Below are 23,942 nucleotides of genomic sequence, written 5' to 3'. Positions count from 1 at the left end.
CCCTCATGACAGCAGGGAAGGGCTCCTCACCCACAACCCCAAGATATTAAGCTGGGATAAAATCCCAGCTTAATGCAGCTGACTGAGAGGGGAACAGACATCTTCCTCTCTGTCTAGTGTTTCAAGGGAAAAGGCAAGGAGTCTGAGGGTTTTTCTTAAGTGCATTTGTACAGCAGAGCCCACTTTGAATCTGATTCGGGAGATTCAACACAGGAATACAGGAAACCTGAGATGGAAACACCTCCAAGGAAAGGTGTGCTGATGATTGCCATCTGCTGGCAGGTCTGGAAATTGGATGGACAAAAACTGATTTTGGTTCACTCTGTATCCTAACCCCATTAGTGAGTCCTTGGCCTGATTTTGATATCTTGAGGTGGGCAATTTTAAAGACTTAGAATAAATTGGACCAAATGTCAGAGAAGAGCTGTGGAAAAACAAATAGATGAGAGAAAATGCCATCAGAGTAAATTCACCAACATAGATGCCTAGACATCAGCCAAAAATTGCAAGCCATGCTAGGAAACAGGAAGAGATGGCCCAGCCACAGGAACAAACCAAATATCTTGAAGAGATACAGGATTTAAGACAATCTGTGATAATCACATAACTCTAAGAAATCAATTCAAAGATTTTAAAGAAAATATGACTACAGAGATAAAGGATATTAAGAAGACACTGGGTGAGCATAAAGAACAATTTGAAAGCCTTCAAAGAAAAGTAACACGGCTTATGGGAATGGAAAGCATGATGGATGAGATTAAAAATACATTAGAGGCACATGAGAGCAGATTTGAATTGCTCAAAGACAGAATCAGTGATTTTAAAGACAGATCATCTGACCTGGAAAAGACAGGAAAACAGAGAAGAGAATGGGAAAAATGGAACAGAGTCTCAGGAAATTGCATGACAGTACAAAGTGCACAAACATAGGCTTACCATTGTCCCAAAAGGAGAAGAGAATGGAAAAGGTGCAGAAAGAATATTTGAAGAAATAATGACTGAAAAGTTCCCAACCCTTATGAAAGACATAAATATCAATGTCCAAGAAGGAAAATGCATAAGTCCAAATAGGTGTACCTGAGACACCTGCTATTCAGAATGACAAATATCAAAGATAGAGGATTCTGAAAGCAGCAAGAGAAAAGCAAAGTATCACATACAAGAGAAACTCAATAAGATTAAATGCAGACCTCTGTCAGAAACCATGGAGGAGAGAAGAAAGTGATATGATGTATTTAAGGTACTGAAAGAGAAAAACTGCCAGCCAAGAATTCTGTATCTGGCAAAGCCATCCTTCAGAAATGTGAGTGAGTTAAAATTCTTCACAAACAAAAACTGATAGAACATGTTGCGAAAACACCAGAATTATAAGAGATGTAAAAGGGAGTGCTCCAGCCTCAAAGGAAAAAACAAAGGCAAGAGATATGGAAAAGAGTGTAGAAATGAGAATTATTAGGAAGGGTAAATTAAAATGGTAAAGAGACAGACAATAGGGTGATATGACAATAGAGAACCAATGGACAAAATGGATGAAGTAAGCGATATTCCATGCAAATAGTTACCACAAAAGAGCTGGAGTAGTGATACTAGTAGCAGACAAAATAGATTTCAAATGCAAAACTGTTTTAAGGGATGAAGAAGGTCATTATATATTAATAAAGTGGATAATTTACCAAGAAGAAATAACTATACAAAATATTTGTGCACCTAACCTGAATGCCCCAAGATTCATGAGGCACACACTGGCAAAACTGTAGGGAGAAATAGATGTCTCTACAATAATAGTTGGAGACTTCAATACATCACTGTCAGTATTAGATAAAATATCTGGGCAGAGAATAAATAATCAGAGTAATATGAGAAATGAACTAGACCTAGCAGGCATCTATAGAGCATTGTACCTCAAAACAGCAGGAGATACATTTTTTCAAGTGCTCATTTATCTTTCTCCCAGATAGACAATATGTTGTATCCCAAGAATTTTCAATAAATTTAAAAGATTGAAGCTATAGAAAACACTTTCTTTGGTCACATAGCATGAACCTGGAAATCAATAATGAATAGAGAAAGGGAAAATGCATAAATATATGGAGATTAAACAACACACTCTTACATGATCAGTGGGTCAAAGAAGAAATTGCAAGAGCATTCAGTAAATACCTTGAGATGAATGAAAATGAGAACACAACATATCAAAACCTAAGGGACACTGCAAAGACACACTGAGATGGGAAATTTATAGCCCTCAGTGCTTGCATTAAAATAGAAGAAAGATAAAATTTAAGATCTAACTGCACACTGGGAAGAACTAGAAAAAGAACTGCAGACTAATCCCTAACGAAGCTGAAGGAAAGAAATAGTAAAGATCAGAGCAGAAATGAATGAAATTGAGAACAAAAAAACAATAGATAGCATTAAAAAACCCAAAAACTCATTCTTTGAGAACAACAAAATCTACCAACACTTAGCTAGATAAAGAAGAAAGGAAGAGGCAAATAAAATCAGAAATGAGGGGGCATCCATTAACACTGACCACACAGAAATAAGAGAGATCATGAAAGTATACTATGAACAACTGTATGCCAAAAACGTGGACAATGTAGAGGAGATTAACAAATTCCTAGAAACTCACAAAAGACCTACACTGACTCTGGAAGAAATAGAAGACTTAAAAAGCAATTAAAAATGAAGAGATTGAAATAGTCATCTCATCATATACCTCCCAATGATGAAACACCCGGGACAAGATGGCTTCACAGATGAATTTTACCAATCATTCAAAAATTATCTAATGCCAATCTTGAATGAAGGTCTTACAAAAAATTGAACAGAAAAGAATGCTACCATACTCGTTCAATGAAACCAACAGCACCCTAATAACAAAACTAGGTAAAGATACTCCAAAAAGAAAAAAAGTAAAAAGAAAATTACAGACCAGTATCTTTAATGAATATAGATGCAGAAATCCTCAATAAAATACTTGCAAACAGAATCCAAAACCACATTAAAAGAATTATACACCACAATCAAGTGGGTTTTATCTTAGGTATGCAAGGGTGGTTAAACACAAGAAAATCCAATATAAATACAAATATGCTAGAGAGAAGAAAAAAGAATAACAAATGAGTATGGCAGGGGAAGCTTGAGAATGCTCTAAAAATGATTGAAGTGATGAATGCACAATTATGCACTATGTGTGCATAATTCAGTTTATACTGAATACCATTGATTGTATACTTTGGGTGGATTTATACTTTTTAATATGTATCAATAAATTTGATTTGTTAAAAAAAAATGATGCTCAACATCATTAACAGGGTCATGCAAACAAAACCACAATTTGATACCAGTTCTCACTAAAGTGGCTACTATTGGAAAAAATGGAAAAGTGTAAGTGTTGGAAAGGATGTGGAGGAATAGGAACATTCATTCATTGCTGGGGGAATGTGAAATGGTATAACTGCTGTGGAAGAGATTGGTAGTTTTCAGAAAGTTAAGTAGAGAATTACCATATGACTTGGCAGTTCTACTACTAGGTATTTACAAAAAAAATTTAACAGCTAGGACTTGAAGAGGTATTTGCACATAAGAGATCATAGCAGCATTATTCTCCCAAAAGATGGAAGTGAAACAAATTTCCCTCAACTGTAGAATGGATAAATAATATGTGGAATTTTATTCAGCCATAAAAATGAATGAACTATATGTGTAACAACATGGATGAGCATTGAAGGCATCAGGCTGACTAAAATAATTCAGGTATGAAAGGACAAATATATGATTCACTGATATGAAAAAAATTAGAATAAATAACTCAAATTCAAAATCTAGAATGTGGTTTACCATGGGACAGGGTCAGGGTAGGGAATGGTTAATTAAGGATCAAGTTCAGATTTTCTATTTAAGCTGATTGTTAAGTTTGGGTAATGGATGGTGATGATATTATAACATTGTGAATATAATTAACATCACTGAATTATATATGTTTATGTGATTTAAAAGGTGCAAATTATACCTTCTATGGCTTGTCTTCCCAGGGCCTCTGCCATGTCTATGGAGCTGTTTCTATTCCTATGTGTATCTTCTCTGTATCGATTCCTGTGTTCTTGATTGAGCATCCATTTATGTAGCCCACCAAGGGGATGGGGAATCAACCGTGCATGTTCTAATTGCATGGTCTTACCAAAGTCCTAATCTTAACATAATTTAATTGACGACATCTCAGCTGAATCTAATACAATCAAAGGGTATCACACCCAGAGGAACAGACCAGTTCACAAACATAATCACTACCTCTTTTTGGAATTCATAATTAGTGTCAAATGGCCATGGATCACTATACCATACCTATAAGAAATACAAAAAGTATGTTCTTCATGTTGAAAGAAAAGGATAGTACACAATAGACTGAAGTTGCATGAGAAAATAAAGATCTCTAGTAAAAGAAAAAACAGGGATAAAAATAAAAACCATACTCTTGTTTTTCTAGGGGGTTTCATAATTCCACGTTTTACATACTATAGGATCTAAAGTGCAAATGACTAAAAAGTAAGGGCAAATCAATGGGTTTGGACTTATATATAAAGAGGTAATTTGTGACTGTAACTGTATAACAGTGGAGGAGTAGAGGAGTATATGGCTATAATATGTATGATATTGATGTTAAGTTGATATAAAAACAAATGAGATTGTTATAGATTTAGAGTGTTAAATTTAAGTCCTATGGTGACCATAAAGAAAAAGTGGAAAAATATGTACAGAAATGAGAATGTTTTCTAAAGTGTTCACTGTTAAAATAAGCAAATGACCTGAATATATGTGTATCCATAAGGATGTACAGATGGCCAAGGAGTATATGAAAATGTGTTCAATATCATTGCTCATTGGCTAGACATAATCAAAGCCACAATGAGATAGCACCTCACCCCCAGTAGAATTACTATTATTTGAAAAGGAAAAAGAAAAAGTGCTGGTGGGGAAACAGAAATGGTACACCTTAGTACAGTGTTGGGAAAGTGCAATGGTGCAGCTGCTGTCTGAAAACAGTTTTGTTGTTCACAAGGAATTTGGATATGGAAATACTCATTTACACAGCAATTCTTAATCTAGGTTTATACCAAAATAATTGAAATTGTGGTCTGGAACAAATATTTGTACACAAGTGTTAAATGCAGCATTGCTCAAAATGGTAGGGGTAGGAGGTAATCATAAATGCTAGATTCAAAGAAAATAAATTGCAAATTTTTAAAAAGCATGGTGCATTCATTGCATTTGATCAGTACATTTTGGCCCACTGTGCATTATAGTTTATGTTGTAGTTTACACTCTCTCCAACTCCATTCATTTGTCCCTGTGATATCATTGAGGACAACTCCAAGTCCCAAAAATGCCCCAATATCACACCTCTTCTTGCCTTTCCCTGCCTTCAGTAACTCCCATGGCCACTGTCTCCACATCAATGATATAATTTCTTCCAGTGCTAGAGTCACAATAATTCTGTGGTAGAGTACTAGTAAATCCACTCTAATCCATATTTTATTCTGCCATCCTGAGGATGCTGGGATGGTGGTGCCCACTCTACCTCTAATTTGAGAGGGGACTTAGATTCCACATGGCTGATGGATGGGATTCTCCTGCTTGCAGCTGCAGACTCTTGGTTCCTTGGTGTGGTGGTTGACCATCTTCACCTCCTTTTTGGCTAACTTGGGTAAGTCCAATGAACTGAAGAGTAGGTGTTGCAACTCTGCTGAGGCTCAGGGCCCAGGTGGCACATGGACTGACCACAGATTCAAGTCTCCTAAGCATACACCAATGCCAGTGCCAACCACAGGTTCAATAAAAGTGACAGAAGAGACATGTGTAGAGAAGTCACATCTGAGTCCAACTCCATCACACTCAGGAACACAAACTCCAGAGCCATCTGGCATGACTGTAAGACCTGGGTGTCTCAGAAGCACCACTACCTGGGGTTGTGTCTACTTTGGCTGTCTGTTAGATCCTGCTGAGACATGTGTAAGCAAGACCCCTCTGCTGATCTCCAGACTCATTTTGAAATCTCTTAGCCATATAAACTTATTTGTCTTTACCATTTCTCCCTTTTATTCAAGGTCTTTTTCTAGTTGCATCACCAGCTGGTGCTTGGTTGTAATCCCTTGGCCCCAGGGAGCCTCATCCTCGGCAGTCATGTCCCATACTGTATGGAAGGTAATGCATTTATATGCTGACTTTGGCTGAGAGTGGCCACATTTGAGCAACATGGAGGCTCTCAGGAGGTAACTGTTAGGCACCCTACAGCTCTAGGCCTAGTTGAAATTTCAAGCACGTGCTCATAAGCATAGTCATCAGTACAGGGGCCCATCATTGGACCATCGTTCTTCACTGGGCTTTGCCCTTGCACTTGGGGGATTGTTATTGTTCCATTGGGGGATGTGACAGAGCTCTCCAGGATGAGAACTCAGCACATCCTCAGCTGTGTGAAACTCTACTCACTATGTCAATACCCAATGTACATCTGAGCATATCTATATACCCTATATGCATGCACAAGCAAGCTTCCTCCTATGTATCCCTCATTAATGATACCCCATACCAGTGCTACTCCCCTGCCATAGTTGAACCCTTCTGTGATCTAAAACTTCTTCAGACATGGAGTCTAATATATTGCCAAATTTAATTATTAGGTAAATGAAATAGTACTGATAGGTTCAAAGATTAGAAATAAAATACATACTAATTTAGAAAAACTAAATGTAAAAAATAAATTGTATTAAAAAATAAAAAATATCATATTTTTTGACATTCTGCCTTTCATCACTGTAATAGGTGTTGCCCTGTATTAACAAATTACAAATTAATGCAAGGAAAATCATTGTAGGAGAAAGAAATTTGTATACAGTAAACTTAGCAATAAAAATATTTGGATGATGATTCAAGCAGTGAGATAATTTAACTAAAATTGTGATTTAACTATTTTCAAAGTATTAGGCTTGGCAGATTTGCTGTAGGAGTGCCAAAAAAGTTGAAACACTAAGTATTTGTTGGGAAAAATAAATTTAAAAATGAAGGTTATAAAAATTTGGAAATATACACAGAGTTAAAACATTTAGAAACTATACTACACCTGAAAATGTGGAAAAATAGGACAGACGCCTATTTGTCACCCTAAGATTGGCTGTACTTTCAGTATTTTATTCAAAGAAGGCATTATTTGGGGCCTAGTCCAAAGCAGGAGAAACACTTGAAAGCTTGGGGTGTAGCACCAAACTCAGGGTACCCAAAATGTTATAAAAAGGTGAAAATCCCTATAATTACCTTAATAATTTTTAAAAGATTGTTTTTATTTATTTCTCTCCTCCCACCCTGTTGTCTGCTCTATGTGTCCATTCTCTGTGTGTTCTTCTGTGCTTGGATTCTTGTCAGTGGCACTGGGAACCTGTGTTTCTTTTTGCTGCATCATCTTGCTACATCAGCTCTCCATGTGTGCAGTGCCACTTCTGGGCAGGCTGCACTTCCTTTGCATAGGGCAACCCTCCTTACAGGGCACACTCCTTCCACATGGGGCTCCCCTATGTGAGGGACACCCCTGTGGGCAGGGCACTCCTTGCGCTCATCAGCACTGTGATTGGGCCAGTTAACCACACGGGTCAGGAGGCCCTGGGTTTGAACCCTGGACCTCCCATGTGGTAGGTGGATTCTCTATCCATTGAGCCAAATCTGCTTCCCTTAACCTACGTTAAAATGTCTGTTTTCTCTTTTTTATCAGAGTTAATTTGGATAAGAATGGAATGAGGCAGTGGCAGTAGAAGAGGTTTTATGAAAGATGACATGGAAGGTAGAAGTGAATTTAGAACCATTGCTGACATTGATCAACTTCAGGGAACTCAAGCTTTTTGTCAATTAAGACCCAGCATATCTGGTTCCTTTTTGTGTCTACAGAACTTTGACTATTTCCTGTTACAAAGAATGAGCTGTAAAGTATTTATTGAATTAATTGACTAAGTAGCCTTTCCATCATCCTTCCCAATTATTTTCTCTTTGTTTCCAACATTTTAAGACAATTTTAACTGTTAATTATCTTGTACATCCAATCAAGGAGAACAAGGATGCATGTCATTGACTGAAACCCTGATTAGGGTTGCAGTCTGTGCAATGAGGGTTTGTTCCCTGGAATGGATCATTCATTAAATTGATTCAGTATTTTCATTTTACAAAGGGAATAAAATAGTGGTTGCATTTTCCCATAGAAAAAGAAGCTGAACAGTGCAGTACTTTGGAAAAACAGCAAAATGTGGCTTTTCTGTGGAACCTGCCTCAGAATTGAGCTGACCTCCATGTCCCCTCTTATTTTTTTGGGCTCTTGTGTGTTCTAAATGATGAGATAAGATGTGGCCTTCGCCCATTACCATTTATAAATACTGTCAATTTCCATACATTATTTCTATCGAAGTACTATCTTAAATTATTTAAATTTTACTGGTATGTGATTTTTACTTCCCCAGTTATTTGAAATCTCTTGCCAATTGAGACCAACTTTTAAAAAGAGTCATAGTGAATGGTTTTATGCTTACCACCTACTACTCCTCAGTGCACTCTGTTATGGCTTATACCTCCTTCACTTAAATCCACTGTGCTAGAGAGGTTCATTTCCTCTACCTCACTGAAATCCACTGTTGCCTCATCTTATAGTATTCCTCAACAAATTCCCTGATTTCCTCCTTCTATAATCTATCTCTGTTCTGGTCTCCTAGGTCACAGCACACTTTTGGATTGTTTCTGGTCTCCCTTTCTATATATTTTCTAGTTCTCTCTGAAATATTAAAGGTTGAATTTCTCCAGAAGTCAGTCCTAGCCCTTCCTTTATTATATCTTCCTGCCTAGGCAATATCTTCTGTTCCTTTGACCTCATTTACCATCTCTGTTTATAAAATTTACATTTTCCAATCTAAATGTCATTCCTGCATCCCAGATCTGAAAATTTATTCTACACTGAGATTCTCAGAATTTTCTCATCAGTAACTTAGGTGGACTCATGACCTTTTCAAGTATTGCTCTTTAATAATCCATACCTAATTGACTGAACTTAGTCTGTCACCCAGTGGAAAAGTAAACAAACTTTGGGACTATTCTTTATTCAAAATTATGGTATTTCCAAGACAGATTTTCTATATCAATGAGTGAAATAAATCCATGTTAAGTACACAAACTAACTTTTCCTTTTATTTTTTTCTTTAAAGTATCTCTTCTGAAGTGGCCAGATTCTCTGTTTTGGTTTCTTGTATGACTCCATGCCCTTGGACAGGGCCTAGCTCAGAGGTGACTTCCAAAATATACCCATTATGTAAAAAAGAGATTATTGGTTATCTTAAGAATATTGTAGGGTAACTAAGATGAAAACATACAGGACTATATTTAAAAAAAACAGTAAAATGGAATAATTGATTGCCTACAATGAATTCTATTAAATAAGATTACAAACTTTTTTAAATTTCAGGAGGATGAATTAAAAAGGAAAAGATAAAATATTTATTTAAATAGTTATTTAAATACCTGTACCTGAAATGTAAACATTACTACTGCAGAAATAATTTATGCTTCTATATCTCAAGATATGTCAGAGAACCAGCAAGATGGCAGCCAAGTAAGGAGCTCCTAGAGTCAGCTCCTCTACAGGGTAGTTAGCAAACACCCAGAGCTCTCTGGAGCTAGCTGAACCACCTGTTTAGGGACTCCAGGAGACCAGAAGAGCATCCTGCAATGTCCTTGAAGGAGTAGAAGGAGAAGACTGCCCATCTGCAGAGAAGACTCATAAGTAGAGTGCTCCATGCCCCAGAGGCTGGTGTTCATACTCCACTGGAGGCACAAGCCACCTCAGGAGCTGTTCTGTGGCTGGAATTGAAAGCTCCACCTCCCCAAAACAGGAGCAGAAAAGACAGTTGGGTGCCAATTTTAGCTATTGATGAGGAAACTCAGGCTACAATATAATCCTGAGAACAGCTAAATTTGAGCCTGTCTAGGTCAGAAAGAGACTGGGAGCCGCCATCTTAACACTGCACCTGGCACAAGGGGACGTGGGGTGGACTGAAAATCCCAGTGCTGTTGGGAAGTGGCTTCTTTCCATCCAGATCATATTGCAGCTCTAGCCTGGCCTCAGTGCCACCTCCAGCAGGGAGGAAGCTGTGGGGGCCTGTGCCAGCCTTCCCAGAAAATTATCAGCCACAGAGGCCAGTGATTATCCTACTGTGGTGGCATGAGCCACCCCAGGAGCTATTCTGTGGTTGGAAATGGAAGCTCCATATCCCAGAAATGGGAGGAGGAGACAGTTGGCTGCCAATTTTGGCTACTGATTGTAGACTCACCTGGCTAAGATATAACTCTGGGAACAGCTGGGGTGTGAACCAGTCCAAGTCAGAAAGACTCTGACTTTTGACTCTGTCCCCAGCCTGAGGGGAAGCCGGGCTGATTGAAACTCTCAGTGTTGGCAGGATCCAGTTCCTTTCATGCAGAACAGCCTGCAGCCCTAGCCTAGGCTCCAGGCCCACTTCTGGCAGGGAGGAGGGTGAGGAGCCCTGCACCAGCTGATATAGGTAACTGCAGGTAAATTTGGCTGGCACAGACTAAAAATCAAAAGTCTATCAAGGCAACTACAGTCATCTTGGACCCTCACTGCATAGATTGCTGCCCAGACCTGCAGCTCCATCCCCACCCCAGGCAGGGGAGAAAGGAATGTGAAGCTTCATCAGTCTCTATGGGCAACTATAGTCTAGGCCTGCACTTGGCTTATTCACACAGCTGTGACTCTATCCCCCACTCCTGGCAAAGGAGAAAGTTGGAAGAAGCTTCATTGGTCCCTGGTGCAATGAGGGCAGCTTGAACCTCCACAGCTTAAAGCACCAACTACATGCTTGGCTCCTACTGCACAACCAGCAAGGGAGAAAGGATAGGAAGCCCTAAACTAAAGAGAAAACCTGCACCCCAAAAAGTACTTTAGTAAGCCAGATGCAAAGACACCAACAAAAATTATAATCCATACCAAGAAACAGGAAGCTATGGCCCAGTTGAAGGAACAAGATAAACCTCCAGATGACATAAAGGAGCTGAGACAACTAATCATAGATGTTCAAACAAATCTCCTTAATAAATTCAGTGAGATGGATAAAGAGATTAAGGATATTAAGGAGATATTGGATGGGCACAGAAGAGTATTTGAAAGCATGCATAGAAAAATAGCAGATCTTATGGGAATGAATGATGCAATAAATGAAATTTTAAAAATATTGGAATCATAGCAGATTTGAGGAGGCAGAGGAAAGGATTGATGAGCTTGACGAAATGGCTTCTGAAAGTGAACATACAAAAGAACAAATAAAAGAATGGAAAAATTGAACAAGGCCTCAAGAAACTAAATGACATCAAAAAGTGTGCAAATATACATGCCATGGGTGTCCCAGAGGAGAAGAGAAGGGAAAAGAGGAAGAAGGAATATTTGAAGAAATAATGGTAGAAAATTTCCCAACCCTATTGAAGGACATAGCTATCCCTGTCCAAGAAGCACAACCTACTCCCATCCAAAAAAATCTGAATAGACTAACTCCAAGACATCTATTGATCAGAATGTTAAAGGACAAAGACAAAGAGAGAATTCTGAGAACAGCAAGAGAACAACAATGCATAACATAAGGGATATCCAATAAGATTAAGTGCTGATTTCTCACCAGAAACCATGGAGGCAAGAAGACAGTGGTCTGATATATTTAAGATACTATGAGAGAAAAACTTCCAGCCAAGAATCCTATATCCAGCAAGACTGTCTTTCAAAAATGAGGGCAAAATTAGAATATTCACAGATAAACAGAAACTGAGAGAATTTCTAAGCAAGAGACCAGATTTTCAGGCAATACTAAAGGGTGTGTGAGAGCCTGAAAAGAAAAGACAGGAGAGAGGGGCCTGGAAGAGAGTCTAGAAATGAAGATTATATCAATAAAAGTAACTAAAAGTGTTGAAAGAGTGGTGAAAATAAAACATGACAGATAAAACTCAAATAGAAATAAACTTAACCAATGATATAAAGCATTTGTATTAAGAACACTGCAACTCAATGTTAAGCAAATCAAAAAAGCCCTAAATAACTGGAAGAGCAGTCCATGCTCATGGATTGGAAGACTAAATATCATTAAAATGTCAATTCTACTCAAATTAATACAGAGATTTAGTGCAATCCCAATAAAAATTCTACTGGCATTAAAGAAAAATTGAAAACATGATCATTAAATTTATTTGGAAGGGTAAGGAGTCCTGAATGGCCAGAAACATTATAAAAAGGAAAAGTGAACCCTCATCTCCAGACTTTAAATCATAGTACCTACCTATAGTGGTAAAAACAGCATGGTACTCACCTAAAGACAAAGAGAATAGACCAATGGAACCAAATTTATGGTTCAGAAACAGACTCTCACAGGTGTGGTCAAGTGATCTTTGACTAGCCTGTCAAACTCACATGGCTCAGGCAGAAAAATCCATTCAACAAATGGTGCTGAAAGAATTGGATAGCCATAGCTGAAAGAAGGAAAGAGGTCCCCTCTCTCACACCTTATCCAAAAATTAACTCAAAGTGAATGAAAAAACTAAAAATAAAAGCAAGAACCATAAAACTTCTAGAAGAAATTATTGGAAAGTATCTTCAAGACCTGGTGGTAGGTGGTGGATTCTAAAAGGAGATAAGAGGAGGACTAAGTGGACTACTGATGTTTAATGTATGTAGAAGTTTTAATTAGTTTTACTGTAAAAGTGTGGGAATGCATAGAGTGGATGGAAACATACAGTGAGTAACAACTAGTTTATCAATGGGAATGTGACTGAAAATGGTAGTCTAGCTATGTAAGTGCCAATTGACAGAATGCTAGAGAATAATCTAAGAGCTGGATAACACAGTAAACTAAGAGGTAGATGAGAATTGTGGCTGATGGTACAGATGCAAGAGTGTTTTGTGAACTAGAGCAAATGTATATCACTGCTGCAGGGTGTTGGGAATGTGGAGAAGCATGGGAAAAATACAGCTGGAGTAACCTATGGACTGTGGTTAGCTGTAATAATATAATATTCTTGCATCTATGCAAAAGACATATTGTGTTGATACTGAGGCCGTGTGGAAAATGTGAGCCATATGTACACTGTGGACATGGTAACAATCAGATGATATTATTTTATCTGTAGCAAATAACACACCACATTGTGGTGTGTTGATGAAGGGGTGTTGTTTGCGAATTTTGCACATATGCGTGATTGTTTTATAAGTTTACAACTTCTGTCATAAAAAATATATTTAAAAAATAATAATAGGGTGGGTTGGGGAAAAACACACCAAATGTAAGATAAGGACTATGATTAGTAGTAAGATTAGACAATATTCTTTTGTAATTTGTAACAAACATCTCATGACAACGCAAGGTGTTGGTGGAGGGTTGATGTGTGGGACCCCTGTATGATGTTATGCATGTTTGCTTTGTAAGTTCACAACTTTTACTATACACTTAATTGTCTATGTGTATTATCTTTATATAAATGATATAAAGATAATAATAGGATTGGTTGGGAGAAAATACTTTGTTTAGTAGTAATATTTTGACAATGCTTTTTAATCATTAGTTAAAAAGGTTTAACAACAATGCAAGTTATTGGTGGAAGGGTGAATTTGAGAGTCCTGTATGATGTTATATATGTTTGTTTTGTAAGTTCACAACTATTATTATACACATGTTTATATATGTTTTTGTATGTGTGATAAGACTTCAATAAATTTTTAAATAGATATGTCAATAGAATTTTATAATTTTAATTTTAAAAATTAGTTAAATCCCATCTTATTCATAAAGAAATCAACAAAGAAACTTGATCATTTATTTTGGGAACAATTAATATTTTGATGCTTGTATGGTTTTACAATTCTTAGAAAATCAGCTAGATCTGACAAACCTACAGAGGATGGTATTTCCCTTGCTTAATAGGAAAATGTACACACTCGAGCAATTGCAATATTTTTCCTTGATTATATTTTTTTTCAATTCAAATGTTTTTACTTATATTGAGTCACATTGATGCCTATAGCATGAGAAAATAATGGTAGATTACATTTCCTTTTAGAAATACAGATTAGTAGGAATCTTCTTGCTATAGATGTTCTAGGGTACTTACCCAGCACAACAAAATTCCATAAAACTGTGAGGCCTCTTGAAAAACAAAGGAAGGTTAATTTTGAGACTTTTAGAAGGAATTGGATGACAGTCTGTTTTTCTTAATTGCTTTTACAGGATTTACCTAATTTGAGGGAAAAGATTGTGGTAAAAAAGGCATGCCTTGGTTTGATTATCCTGACAATCACCTGAGTTAACCAAGGTGTGTCTTTTGGTTTATAGGGCTGATGAGGTTACTAACTGCATGAAAAGAGTTGACCACCCAAATAGTGCTTTTTATAAAGAGAAAGAACCTCTGAACTCCAAAATGTGGTAAAAGCATCCCCATTAAGACGTGGATCCCTGCCTTCTCTGAATATTGGGTGGTTCTGGACAGTAAGGCAGAGAATTTTATCCAAGTGGGTGAATCCTAACTTTAAAATTTTTTTCTTTTATGTCAGAAGATATTTAATTCTTTTAATGATTTATTTTATTTGTTTTTCCTCACCTCCTCATTGTTTGCACTTGCTTCTTGTTCCCATTGTTTGCACACTGTTCTTTGTTTCTTTAGGAGGCTCCAGGAACCAAACCCAGGATCACTGATATGGGAGGGAGGTGCCTAATCACTTGAGCCACATTTGCTCCCTGCTTTGTTTTGTCTCTCATTGTGTTTTTCTTCTTGTGTCTCTTGTTGCATCATCTTGTTGTGTCAGCTTGCTGTATCTGCCCATCTGTCAGCTAGCTGTCCTCTTTAGGAGACACTGGGAACTGAACCAGGGACCTCCCATGTGGTAGGCAAGAGCTCAATCACTTGAGCCACATCTGCTTCCAAGAAGGTATTTAATTTAACTGCAGGCAGTTGGGTGCAGGCCATCTGAGGTCAGGTTAAGTTATTGTAAAAATACAATTTCTCTGGATTTAAAATCTTTAGTAATTTTCGAAGAGAAATAAACTCACCCAACATCACCACTCATGAAGAGTTTTATGTAATTAGACCAGTGGAAGAGACAGACAAATGAACAAATGTGTAATGAAAAAGAGTAACCTGAAGGAATAGTAGAGTTTTAGCAAAGGCTACAGGAAGGGATTTCTTAGGTTGGGGTTCAGTGAAGGGATCTCTCAGGAAATGACAAATAGAGATTGAAAGAATATGGTGGGAAGCAGACTTGGCCCAGTGGTTAGGGCATCCATCTACTACAGATTCCCATGCCACTGACAACAACAGAAGCAGACATAGAAGAACACACAGCAAATAGACACAGAGAACAGACAACTGGGATGGGTGGGGAAGGGGAGAAAAATAAATAAATCTTTTAAAAAAAGATTGGATTGGATTCAGAGGTTTCACTTTTTAAAAAAAGACCGTGGTTATGATATAGGAAAATGTTTGAGGGGATTGTGGTACAAATTAAGGATATTATAGTGGTCAGTACTGAAATAATACATAGGCTTATACACCTATGTTCTGAGTAGTGATTTCAGTTGAATTCTTGGATGTCTGGTGAAGTCCTAACTGAAATTTACTGATATTGAAGGAATATATTTTCTTAATGTTGCATCCCTTAATTACATTTATCTTGATTGACATCCAGATTAATCAGAGAGTAACCTCTAGAACAGGAGAATTTTTTTAAATTTCAAGGATGGGGTGAGGGTAATGTCTTGAGTTATGTCTGATTTTTTTGTGCCTTTATATATGAAAATAGAGATCTACACATAATTTTAGAGCAGGGGTTCTTAACAAGGGGTCTGTAAGCTTGAATTTAAATTTAAATGAACATTCTTATGGGACATGTTGATATGGTGTGATATAATTATTAAGTAATGTATAGTATAGTGTGGTCTTAGTAAGGAGTCAGTGATTTTCACCTGACTGGCAAAGGAGTCCATGGAACAAAAAAGGTTAAGAACCCCTGTTTTAGAGCCAACAATAAATTGAAGCAATTAAATAAATATGTGGGATTGTCATGACAATGTATAGAAATGGGGTTAGGATTGAGTCTTGAAGTGTTCTAATAATTTTGCTTTGGAAATATGATGCAGAACACAAGAGGAAGGGGTAACTAGAATAGCTTGAATACACTCGACACTGAGATGTCACAGAAGTCTAGGAAAATGAATGTTCCCAAAAGGTTCAATTCTTCTTTGGTTCCAAGTTATAGACTGAAACACACCCTGAAGTTATTCATGGGGAGCTCATTGGAGATGGTAGCATGATTTGTTTAAAAGTGAGTGACTTTAGCAAGTCATTATTTTAGGCAGCATGAGGAAATGTTGAAAGTCCTCATGCAATGTGATTGTGAAAGTGTTATAGTAAGCATGGATATTTCCAATAAAAGGGCCTACTCCATCCAGTGCCACAAAGGAGAAACACAGCTCTCAGTGAGGTGATGTATTGTGATTGCACAAGTAAGGAACTGAGGAAAACTTCCCTGAACAAGTTCAAAGTGAGAATGGGAATTAGGGTTATTATAGGCAAAAAAAATGGGGTAGGGGAGAAGAAAAACAAGTTTTTTTAAAAACTGATGATGTTAGATCTTCCAGGCTTCTTGTGAAGAGGGTATGTGCAATTTCTTAGTCTGGCATTGTCCCAAGCACTTCAAATTTGTCTGTGGTCTCAGCAACTCATTAACCACAGCTTAGATACTATGTGGGTTCCTATGTGCAAGGTCTTCATGGCTCATTTCTCAGCAGACCCCTCAAGGATATCAAGCTTTTTTTTTCCTCTGAGGAAATTTAACAGATCTACTGGATCATAAAGTGCTCCTGACACCATTCTGTCTGGTTTTCTTTAAGAGATTATCTTATTCCTGTAGGTAATACTGAGAAGGTCTGGTTAATATTCTTTATTGAACTAAGTAAAAGTAGTAAACTTCTAAGAATTTATTACTATAAAACCAGTTCAATTAGTTTTCAGGAAGAGTATTAGAAGATACAGAGCTGCTTAAATGAAGAAATTTTAATAAGTATATCAAATCCTCCCTTTTGTTTATATTCTTTTTGTTCTTAAGACATTTTATAAGCATTCCTTATATAAGGAAAATGGGCAAAGGTCTCCTCTTCTGTAATTGCTTCCTGCTGGCCATGGGCAAATAAAATTCTCATATTATTTTAGAGGATGCCCTAGACATAAACTCATAAAGACTATATAGTCAACAGCAAGACAAACATATGGCAAGCAACATAAAGGCAGTATTTAAGGGAGTCAATTTTTTAAATCTCATATGCATGTCCATTAACTACTTAGAAAAGTTAATCAATTAAGATCTTTAATGTGCTTAATACCACTTTGCATATGATTCAGTATAAAGGGAATATTATTATATTCATCAGATATATAGGTACAGCAAGTTTCTCTTTGAGTTTCAGTTAACATATCTAAGCTCCAGATTTGCAATACCATATATCTTTTCCCTCCATGGGGGCAAACTATAATGCCAATTGTGTTTGTTTAGGTTCTATCCACATTATTCTGGCAATTATTGCTCCACTTTGTATATCCTTCTTGCATTCAGAATATTGCAGCATTGTTGGTCCTTGAGAGAACAGGAAGGTAGGTACCAATCTTACTGATCTGGTGCATCGCACCTTCTAGCACTAGTCTGGAGGCAATGCCCATTGTAGATCTAGGGATATTGAGCCATAACCTACTGGCAGAATCGTAGGAGTCCAAACCAGCAGCATATTTCCATCTATTTCTGGAGCATGATTCTCTCTCTGTTAAAGTGACAAAGATTCTTAAATCATTAGTCTGTTTTAAAGGTTTTATAAAGAGTTTTTCTCCTGAATAATCAATATACATAGTAGAAAGTCTGTTTTTTCAAAATAGCTTTTTATACTTCAATTTTATCATATCCTTGAAGAAAAATCTCACTTTTAAATAACACTGCTTAAGCTAATTTTAGCAGAGTTAGAACAAAAGATTGGACCCCTTATCCCACTCCTCAAGAGGATGTGAGATATTCTTAAGGAATTAGAAAGCCCCAAGGACAGCTGGATGGTATTGGATAGAATCCCAGAATGAAAGTGTCTGGAGGGAGAAGAGCCTCACTACTGAATTAAAACCAAAATATTTAAAGTGTAGCCTCCTGAATATATATATCCCTTGCTAAAAACCTGTTAACCAAATAATGCCCAGATAACTTTTTCTAGGCATGGAATAATGGAAAACCCAAAGACATGATGTCAAAAGAAGTGAGAATTATAAGTCAAATTAATGAGTTTTATGCTTTTCTGTTTGTGTGCCTAGCTGTTCAAATATATGCATGTTTTAAAATGAGTCATCTTGGAGTCCCAAATTAGAAAAGCCAAGCTAGATGGAAAGGTCTTATAGAGATCTGAATATAGATATTATTGGAAAAAGAGTAAGTTTTTCTTACGCTCATCGACCTACCCATCCTCCTAGGACCTTCTCTTTGAGAGAGCTATGGGGAAAAGGCTAGTGGGATAAAATAGGAAAATGTAAGTTTAGCTTAGAACTAGGCCAGGAAATTAACAATGATAGGGACAGCGTAAAGGTTACAAAATATACCTTGGTTTGCATAGTTTTTCCTGTAATTCCCCGATTTAAACCTTTTAACAGTGGAAAGAGAGTAAATAATACAATTGCCAAATTTCAGAAAGTAAAGAAAAAGTCCTTGAAAGCTATGGAAATATTTTTCTGAGTTAAAGTTAAAACAAATTAAGCAATTATACTCTATTCAAGAGCCCAGCAATTGATATGCTTTTGAGGTTGTTCACAATTTTAGAATATTATAAAAAAGATTTAGCCTCCTGTAGAGAAAGGAAAAATGAACATTTCTTGCATAAACTATGAAGTTTCCATTTTATTTGACTTGGATATAATCTTCCTAGGTTTAAATTTATTAGATCTTTAAGATGATAAAAAGTGTAAGTTTGCATTTAATGAAATTAAGTTAAAGAAGGAAATGTAGATCTGCCCTAAAGTGAATTGACTAGTTTTACAGAACAGAATAAGGGATGTAAGACAAGACTTAAATGGATAAAATAAATTTCATTGGTGGATGACTGTAATTCAATTAGTTTACTTCAAGGTGAGCTAACTAGTCTTTCTGTTATGGTTGGTTATGGGGTGTTTGCAAAAGCATTTTGTAAACTGACGTATTTCAATATAAATGGCTAATTCCAGGAAGTCATTATTAAGTAGAAATCTGAATTGACATTCCCAATGGAGCAGCAACAATCCCCCAAGTACAATGGCAAAGACCAATAAAGATGGATGGTCCAACAATGAGCCCTTGATACTGATGGCTATGATTATGAGCCTGTGTGCCTGAAATATGAACTAGGCCTAGAGCTGCAGGGTGCCTGAGAGTTACCTCCTGAGAGCCTCCATGTTGCTCAAATGTGGCCAACTCTCTAAGCCAAACTCAGCATGTAAATGCATTACCTTCCCCCCAGCATGGGACATGACTCCTGGGGATGAGCCTCCCTGGTGCTAAGGGATTACTACCAAGCACCAGCTGATGATGTAACTAGAAAAAGACCTTGAATAAAAGGGTCAACTCAGACCAGCAGAATATCTCAGCCTACATGTAATATCAGGTGTTAAAATCTGCTTTATGATTTTGGATAAAAGGGGGAAATGGAAAGGACAAATGAGTTTATATGGCTATGAGCGTCCAAAAAAGAGTCAGAAGGTCATCAGAGGGGTAATGCTTACACACGCCTCAGCAGGGTCCCAGAGACAGCCAAAGTAGATACAACCCCAGGTACTAGTTCTCCTGAGGGCTCCAGAAACCCACAGGTTCTATGGTCATGGGATATGGCTCTTGAGTTCAATGCCATGTTAGTTGGCCCTACTTTGGAGTTTGTGTTCTTGAGTGTAGTGGAGTTGGACTTAGATATGACCTTTCTACACATGCCTCTTCTGTTACTTTTACCAGACCTGTGGTTGGTGCTGGGGTTGGTTATACTCAGGAGACCTGAATCTCTGGACTGTCCATGTGACAGCCAGGTCCTGAGCCTCAGCAGATTTGCACCTCCTACCATCTGGCTTATTGGACTTACCCTGGCCAGCTAACAGGGAGGTGAAGAAGGTTAACCACCACACCAGAGAGCCCAGAGTACCTACAACTGCAAGCAGAAGAATTGCATCCATCATCCATGTGGAATCTGAGCCCCCCTCTTGATATAGAGGGGGAGTCGACATAACCATCCCAGGGCCCACAGGGTGGAGGAATAGAGTAGTATGGATTAGAGTGGACTTACTGATATTCTACTATGGACCTATTGTGATTAGTAATGGAAGAAATTGTAGCATTGATGTGGAGAAAGTGGCCATGGTAGCTACTAAAGGTAGGGAGAGGGAAGAAGAGATATGATGTGGGGGCATTTTCAGGACTTGGCGTTGTCCTGGGTAGTAGTGCAGGGACAGATACTAGACATTGTATGTCCTGCCATGGCCCAGTGGGTAGACTGGGGGAGAGCATAAACTACAATGTAAACCACTATCCATGTGCTGCAACAGTGCTCCAAAATATATTCACCAGATGCAATGAATGTGCCACGATGATGAAAGAAGTTGTTAATGTGGGAGGAGTGGGGTAAAAAAAAAAAAAAAGAAAAAAGAAATTTGAATTGCTATTGATAACAAAAAGTAATTCATGAAAAAAAACCTGTCAGAAGCCACCTCAATCTGTATTTTAAGTTGGTGGTAAGGGAAGGATAATCTTGATTCCAGTAGGAATCTTAGGTTTTCATAAAAGAATTGAGAAAGTTGTTTTTTCCTATACTGTTGTAGTAAAATACCTGTTAATTAACATGATCATGGTATAGGTGTAAAAATAAAAAGTGAAGTATTAAAAATAGTTAAGTTCATTTGATGTTATAAGTTGAATGAAAATTGTTTAGAAAGTGTATAAAAATTAAAAGGGATGGATTTCAGTGTGGTCCAACTCCCTTGTGCATTTAAACCAGGCCCCCAGAGCTGTGCATGGTGTCTTCCCATTTGAGTTATTGGCTAGATAGATCACTACAACCTCTAAAACAAGAGAGGAAATTGGTATGGGGGGATTTGGGTTCTTAATAGAAGAGAAATAATGAATTTAAATGGTGAGGTGATTGATCATGATAAGAGCAAGAGGTTTCTGGGAAAGATTTGAATTTTAATAAAATGGTTTTTCAAGAAAAAGGAAAGACAAATTCAGTTGGAGACATTTAACTTAACCAGGTGTGACTTGACTCTTTAGTGAGAGGGAAGGAATAACTAATGTGTATGAATGCAGGAATAATTGTAGAGACAATGGTGCTAAACTTAGGTGATTTGGCCCCGTACCTCATTCATCTGATTATTATGAGAATTCAATCTGGTAAAGTAATGTGAAATGTGATAATATATAATATTCAAAACTATGGGACTTGAATTAATTATGGGACATGGAAGAATTATTCAATTAGCAAGACATAGTTTTCCAGGTACATTTTATAGCAAAGGAAGTCCTTATACTGCATTTAGACCTGAACAATAGCTTAGTAACATGCTGTGTCAGAAGCAATAATGAATAAGAGAGGTAATTAGAGTTACCTCCTATGAGAGCAGATGTGATAAGTAGGTTGATGTTTATTGAAAATGGAGTAAATACAGTGATATCAGAAATATTGGGGAAGCGGACTTGGCCCAGTGGTTAGGGCATCCGTCTACCACATGGGAGGCCTGCGGTTCAAACCCCGGGCCTCCTTGACCCACCCATGTGGAGCTGGCCCATGTGCAGTGCTGATGCGCACAAGGAGTGCCATGCCATACAGTGGTGTCCCCTGCGTAGGGGAGCCCCACACGCAAGGAGTGTACCCCATAAGCAGAGCAGCCCAGTGCGAAAGAAAGTGCAACCTGCCCAAGAATGGTGCCGCACACACGGAGAGCTGACGCAGCAAGATGACGCAACAAAAAGAAACACAGATTCCCGTGCCGCTGACAACAACAGAAGCAGACAAAGAAGAACACGCAGCAAATAGACACAGAGAACAGACAACCCAGGTGGGGGGGGGGGGCAGGGGCAGGGGGAAGGGGAGAGAAATAAATAAATCTTAAAAATAAAATAACGAGAATATGGGTTTTTAAAAAATATATATATTATTCACAGGAAGCATATGCTGAAATGAGGATACATGGATTACTCAGAGCAGTAAACATTAAATGAGGTGGAAGCTGATGTTGGGAAGTTATTTCAATGCAATGGAGATCTCCTTGTGACAGAAGAAACTGGTTATAGGGTGCAGTTGTGTGAGCAACTCATATGAAGAGGAAGTTTTGACAATATGGTGAGGACTCTGATTATTGAAATGAGCAGGGACATTCCAGGTAAAACCTAAGTGTGGCATGTAACCCTTAAGGAATTTGAGATTGGAAGAGAGAAAGAAGAAATTCAAACTGTGAAAAAACTTTTTCAAGCCATGTAATTTTCTTATATTAATAAAGTTTCTAAAACTCTGGGAAATTTGTTAAATGTGTAGATTAACTTTTTTCAGCAGGGTTAGTATGAAGAGTAAATTTTTAAGAAAAACGTAATTCTCCAAGCATATTTAATACAACCATTTTTCCCCCTGGATTTGAGGTACAAAGGGCTAAGTTAATCCTTTGTTTATGGCTTTTTATCATTTGTCCATGAAAAGCATGTTATTATTAAATGTATTTTTAGTGGAGAATTTACAGTATACAAATCCTATCACATTCATAAATAATGAAGTGTCTGGAGGATTAAGCTGATGATACTATAGGACTAGATTTAAGCTACCACTTCTCTAAAATATCACACTATTCAAATATATTTATTTCCAAATTGCTTCATTCTATATCTTCTTAGCCTCCAAATCCTATGAGGATTGTGGCACATGACAATGACATTATGACCCATATGCTTCTGCTATTTTCTGAGGCAGGGGATTATCATAACTAGATTGGCATGATGGGAGATATTGATTGCTTCTAATTCATTGGTTGATATCCAAATCCATTGGAGTATTGAAGGATTTAACATTGTTAGACATCTCATGTGGAAGAATGAAGATGATTTAGATAAGTGTATCGAGATGGCCAAGTTCAGGGTAGAACAGGAAGGGAGTGGGGTCAGAAGACAGGGATGGATGTTGGAGAAGCAGTGCTACTGCAAAAACCAAGAATAATTGTATCTGAGAAATTCCAGACTGCTGTCTCTGATGTTGGGGACCTAATTCCAGATTATGACATGTTTTAGAGATCCCCATGTTTTAGAATAAGAGAGGGAATTGAAAGTTTCTGGACATCATGGGCTAACATAAATACAATTCAGAGATTTTCATGTTCTTATCTGTACAATGAATGTATTCATATAATCTTTATTAGTCAGAGAAGCCAATACCTTTGAACTTTTGATGCTGAGAGAGAAGAGTGCTCCCCCTCTTTCTCTTGGAGCACACTTCATGTTCCTCTTGATTGGGCTAGGATTACGTGGAATCCTAGAATTGATTGGAGGTGAAGCATTTGGGATTCTTGACAGGCAGGTCTGGCAATTGTGATCAATGATAACTTCTGGGGAAAACGGACTTTGGCCCAGTGGTTAGGGCATCCGTCTACCACATGGGAGGTCTGCGGTTCAAGCCCCGGGCCTCCTTGACCCGTGTAGAGCTGGCCCATTAGCAGTGCTGATGCGCGCAAGGAGTGCCGCGCCCCGCAGGGGTGTCCCCCGCGTAGGGGAGCCCCACGCGCAAGGAGTGCACCCATAAGGAGAGCCGCCCAGAGCAAAGGAGGGAGCAGCCTGCCTGAGGAATGGCGCCGCCCAC

General features: G+C 37.8%; 1 protein-coding gene across 1 annotated transcript in view; it reads left to right on the top strand.

The window, feature by feature from the left end:
* Nucleotides 1-23,942, top strand: part of LOC101422179 (zinc finger protein 596-like) — a 90,239-nt gene that overhangs the window by 59,433 nt on the left and 6,864 nt on the right. The window lies entirely within an intron of this gene.

This window comes from Dasypus novemcinctus, chromosome 5 (genome assembly GCF_030445035.2).
Source record: "Dasypus novemcinctus isolate mDasNov1 chromosome 5, mDasNov1.1.hap2, whole genome shotgun sequence".
Taxonomy (NCBI): Eukaryota; Metazoa; Chordata; class Mammalia; order Cingulata; family Dasypodidae; genus Dasypus; species Dasypus novemcinctus.
This window is presented reverse-complemented; position numbering and strand designations above follow the sequence as displayed.